This window comes from Eubalaena glacialis, chromosome X (assembly GCF_028564815.1).
Source record: "Eubalaena glacialis isolate mEubGla1 chromosome X, mEubGla1.1.hap2.+ XY, whole genome shotgun sequence".
Lineage (NCBI taxonomy): Eukaryota > Metazoa > Chordata > Mammalia > Artiodactyla > Balaenidae > Eubalaena > Eubalaena glacialis.
Window position 1 is genome coordinate 11296892 of NC_083736.1, and position 5696 is coordinate 11302587.

Sequence of the window (5696 nt, forward strand, 5' to 3'; positions counted from 1 at the left end):
GTTTGTATCATCTTTAATTTCTTTCATCAGTGTCTTATGATTTTCTGCATACAGGTCTTTTGTCTCCTTAGGTAGGTTTATTCCTAGATATTTTATTCTTTTTGTTGCAGTGGTAAATGGGAGTGTTTTCTTAATATCACTTTCAGATTTTTCATCATTAGTGTATAGGAATGCAAGAGATTTCTGTGCATTAATTTTGTATCCTGCTACCTTACCAAATTCATTGATTAGCTCTAGTAGTTTTCTGGTAGCATCTTTAGGATTCTCTGTGTATAGTATCATGTCATCTGCAAACAGTGACAGCTTTACTTCTTCTTTTCTGATTTGGATTCCTTTTATTTCTCTTTCTTCTCTGATTGCTGTGGCTAGAACTTCCAAAACTATTTTGAATAATAGTGGTGAGAGTGGGCAACCTTGTCTTGTTCCTGATCTTAGTGGAAATGGTTTCAGTTTTTCACCATTGAGGATGATGTTGGCTGTGGGTTTGTCATATATGGCCTTTATTATGTTGAGGAAAGTTCCCTCTGTGCCTACTTTCTGGAGGGTTTTTATCATAAATGGGTGTTGAATTGGTTTTTCTCCTTCAGTTTGTTAATATGGTGTATCACATTGATTGATTTGTGTATATTGAAGAATCCTTGCATTCCTGGAATAAACCCCAGTTGATCATGGTGTATGATCCTTTTAATGTGCTGTTGGATTCTGTTTGCTAGTATTTTGTTGAGGATTTTTGCATCTATGTTCATCAGGGATATTGGCCTGTAATTTTGTTTTTTTGTGACATCTTTGTCTGGTTTTGGTATCAGGGTGATGGTGGCCTCGTAGAATGAGTTTGGGAGTGTTCCTCCCTCTGCTATATTTTGGAAGAGTTTGAGAAGGATAGGTGTTAGCTCTTCTCTAAATGTTTGATAGAATTCGCCTGTGAAGCCATCTGGTCCTGGGCTTTTGTTTGTTGGAAGATTTTTAATCACAGTTTCAATTTCAGTGTTTGTGATTGGTCTGTTCATATTTTCTATTTCTTCCCGGTTCAGTCTCGGAAGGTTGTGCATTTCTAAGAATTTGTCCATTTCTTCCAAGTTGTCCATTTTGTTGGCATAGAGTTGCTTGTAGTAATCTCTCATGATCCTTTGTTTCTGCAGTGTCAGTTGTTACTTATCCTTTTTCATTTCTAATTCTACTGAGTTGAGTCTTCTCCCTTTTTCTCTTGATGAGTCTGGCTAATGGTTTATAAATTTTGTTTATCTTCTCAAAGAACCAGCTTTTAGTTTTATTGATCTTTGCTATTGTTTCCTTCATTTCTTTTTCATTTATTTCTGATCTGATATTTATGATTTCTTTCTTTCTTCTAACTTTGGGGTTTTTTTGTTCTTCTTTCTCTAATTGCTTTAGGTGTAAGGTTAGGTTGTTTATTTGAGATGTTTCTTGTTTCTTAAGGTAGGATTGTATTGCTATTAACTTCCCTCTTAGAACTGCTTTTGCTGCATCCCATAGGTTTTGGGTTGTCGTGTTTTCGTTGTCATTTGTTTCTAGGTATTTTTTGATTTCCTCTTTGATTTCTTCAGTGATCTCTTGGTTATTAAGTAGTGTATTGTTTAGCCTCCATGTGTTTGTATTTTTTACGGATTTTTTTCCTGTAATTGATATCTAGTCTCATAGCATTGTGGTCGGAAAAGATACCTGATACGATTTCAGTTTTCTTAAATTTACCAAGGCTTGACTTGTGGCCCAAGATATGATCTGTCCTGGAGAATGTTCCATGAGCACTTGAGAAGAAACTGTATTCTGTTGTTTTTGGATGGAATGTCCTATAAATATCAATTAAATCCATCTTGTTTAATGTATCATTTAAAGCTTGTGTTTCCTTATTTATTTTCATTTTGGATGATCTGTCCATTGGTGAAATTGGGGTGTTAAAGTCCCCTACTATGATTGTGTTACTGTCGATTTCCCCTTTTGTGGCTGTTAGCATTTGCCTTATGTATTGAGGTGCTCCTATGTTGGGTGCATAAATATTTACAATTGTTATATCTTCTTCTTGGATTGATCCCTTGATCACTATGTAGTGTCCTTCTTTGTCTCTTGTAATAGTCTTTGTTTTAAAGTCTATTTTGTCTGATATGAGAATTGCTACTCCAGCTTTCTTTTGATTTCCATTTGCATGGAATCTCTTTTTCCATCCCCTCACTTTCAGTCTGTATGTGTCCCTACGTCTGAAGTGGGTCTCTTGTAGACAGCATATATACGGGTCTTGTTTTTGTATCCATTCAGCCAGTCTATGTCTTTTGGTTGGAGCATTTAATCCATTTATATTTAAGGTAATTATTGATATGTATGTTCCTATTACCATTTTCTTAATTGTTTTGGGTTTGGTATTGTAGGTCTTTTCCTTCTCTTGTTTTTCCTGCCTAGAGAAGTTCCTTTAGCATTTGTTGTAACGCTGGTTTGGTGGTGCTGAATTCTCTTAGCTTTTGCTTGTCTGTAAAGATTTTAATTTCTCCATCAAATCTGAATGAGATCCTTGCTGGGTAGAGTAATCTTGGTTGTAGGTTTTTCCCCTTCATCACTTTAAATATGTCCTGCCACTCCCTTCTGGCTTGCAGAGTTTCTGCTGAAAGATCAGCTGTTAACCTTATGGGGATGCCCTTGTGTGTTATTTGTTGTTTTTCCCTTGCTGCTTTTAATATTTTTTCTTTGTATTTAATTTTTGATAGTTTGATTAATATGTGTCTTGGCGTGTTTCTCCTTGGATTTATCCTGTATGAGACTATCTGTGCTTCCTGGACTTGATTAACTATTTCCTTTCCCATATTAGGGAAGTTTTCAAGTATTATCTCTTCAAATATTTTCTCAGTCCCCTTCTTTTTCTCTTCTTCTTCTGAGACCCCTATAATTCGAATGTTGGTGCATTTAATGTTGTCCCAGAGGTTCTGAGACTGTCCTCAATTCTTTTCATTCTTTTTTCTTTATTCTGCTCTGTGGTAGTTATTTCCACTCTTTTATCTTCCAGGTCACTTATCCGTTCTTCTGCCTCGGTTATTCTGCTATTGATCCCTTCTAGAGAATTTTTAATTTCATTTATTGTGTTGTTCATCACTGTTTGTTTGCTCTTTAGTTCTTCTAGGTCCTTGTTAAACGTTTCTTTTATTTTCTCCAGTCTATTTCCAAGATTTTGGATCATCTTTACTATCATTATTCTGAATTCTATTTCAGGTAGACTGCCTATTTCCTCTTCATTTGTTAGGTCTGGTGTGTTTTTGCCTTGCTCCTTCATCTTCTGTGTGTTTCTCTGTCTTCTCATTTTGCTTAACTTACTGTGTTTGGGGTCTCCTTTTCACAGGCTGCAGGTTCGTAGTTTCCCTTGTTTTTGGTGTCTGCCCCCAGTGGCTAAGGTTGGTTCAGTGGGTTGTGTAGGCTTCCTGGTGGAGGGGACTGGTGCCTGTGTGCTGGTGGATGAGGCTGGATCTTGTCTTTCTGGTGGGCAGGTCCACGTCTGGTGGTGTGTTTTGGGGTGTCTGTGGCCTTATGATTTTAGGCAGCCTCTCTGCTAATGGATGGGGTTGTGTTCCTGTCTTGCTAGTTGTTTGACATGGGGTGTCCAGCAGTGGAGCTTGCTGGTCGTTGAGTGGAGCTGGGTCTTGGCGTTGAGATGGAGATCTCTGGGAGATTTTTGCCGTTTGGTATTACGTGGAGCTGGGAGGTCTCTTGTGGACCAGTGTCCTGAGCTTGGCTCTCCCACCTCTGAGGCACAGCCCTGATGCCTGGCTGGAGCACCAAGCGCCTGTCATCCACACGGCTCAGAATAAAAGGGAGAAAAAAAAAGAAAGAAAGAAAGAAGAAGATAAAATGAAGTTATTAAAATAAAAAGTAATTATTAAAAAAATTTTTTAAGTAATAAAAAAAAAGAGAGAGAGCAACCAAACCAAGAAACAAATCCACCAATGATAACAAGCACTAAAAACTATACTAAAAAAAAAACAAAGAAAAACCGGACAGACAGAACCCTAGGACAAATGGTAAAAGCAAAGCTATACAGACAAAATCACACACAGAAGCATACACATACACACTCACAAAGAGAGAAAAAGGGGAAAAAATATATATATTGTTGCTCCCAAAGTCCACCTCCTCAATTTGGGATGATTCGTTGTCTATTCAGGTATTCCACAGATGCAGGGTACGTCACATTGATTGTGGAGCTTTAATCCGCTGCTCCTGAGGCTGCCGGGAGAGATTTCCCTTTCTCTTCTTTGTTCGCACAGCTCCCGGGCTTCACCTTTGGGTGTGGCCCCGCCTCTGCGTGTAGGTCGCCTGAGGGCGTCTGTTCTTTGCTCAGACAGAACGGGGTTAAAGGAGCAGCTGATTCGGGGGCTCCGGCTCACTCAGGCCGGGGGGAGGGAGGGGTACGGAGGAGGCGGGGCGAGCCTGCGGCGGCAGAAGCCGGCGTGACGTTGCAGCAGCCTGAGGCGTGCCGTGTGTTCTCCCAGGGAAGTTGTCCCTGGATCAGGGGACCCTGGCAGTGGCGGGCTGCACAGGCTCCCGGGAGGGGCGGTGTGGAGAGTGACCTGTGCTCGCACACAGGCTTCTTGGTGGCAGCAGTAGCAGCCTTAGCGTCCCATGCCCGTCTCTGGGGTCCGCGCTGATAGCCGCGGCTCGCGCCCGTCTCTGGAGCTCCTTTAAGCGGCCCAAACTTGACATTCTGAAAGCAAAAAAAAAAAAAACCCCTCTTATTTATAAGGTAAAGATCATGAAAGTCTTTTTCTTTAAGAAAAAGGAAATTTGGATATTTTCCCCTGGTTTCTTAGTTTAGTTGACAAAGATGAGTTCAATCAAATGTCATCACTATAACCGTTGTAAGGACTAAAGCTAGGAATTCTTAGCAACATATTGGATCAGTCTCTCCTCCCCTGCACGTCTCCATCTGAACACACATACCCTGTGGTATAAAATTACTGTGCATTTGAATTGTGTGCCTTGTTGTAAAGTAATCCCTTCCTCACACAGTTACATTATATCTCTAGGCTGGGGGATTTCACACTTAGCTAATCCTATGAATTTTTCTCTATTCTATCTCTATTTTATCATTGCCTTATATTATTTGTGGACATGTTTTTTCCCCTTGAATTGTCCATCAAGTTCTTAGTTGTATTTATATCCCTCAAAGCCCAGAGGCTAACTCTGGGCATGGTAGATGCTTAATGAAACTTTGTAAAATAGGTTTTTACTTAGAGCGGAATTTCAACGTGTGTTCATATGTATTTCTGTTCTGCATATTCCACCCCACACTTTGGAAGCCCACATCCAACTTTAATAAACTAGATCAAATGTTACTATTGTTCATGTTTCAAACCCAATCTCCAGAAAAGGAACTTACTCAAAATAAATTTGTTTCATTGATATTATGCAATTCGAAACTTATCAAATTAATAAAACAAAGCCCTGAGTTGTAAGAGCTGTGTTATATTGTGTTACTGTTCAAATATTTGGTGACCCTCTCAGTGGGCCAGTTCTAGAACACCACACCCCTCAGATCAGATTTGCCATGTGACTTGCAGTGCCCCTCCCTTTGGAAGGATTGTACATCCCAGTGTGTGACATGCTTTTTAGCCAATGACGTGGGTGGAAATGATGAACATCGCTTCTGCGTGGAAGCTTTGAGAGCCAGCAGGGATATTACTTTGATCTCTCTTCTTTCAGCC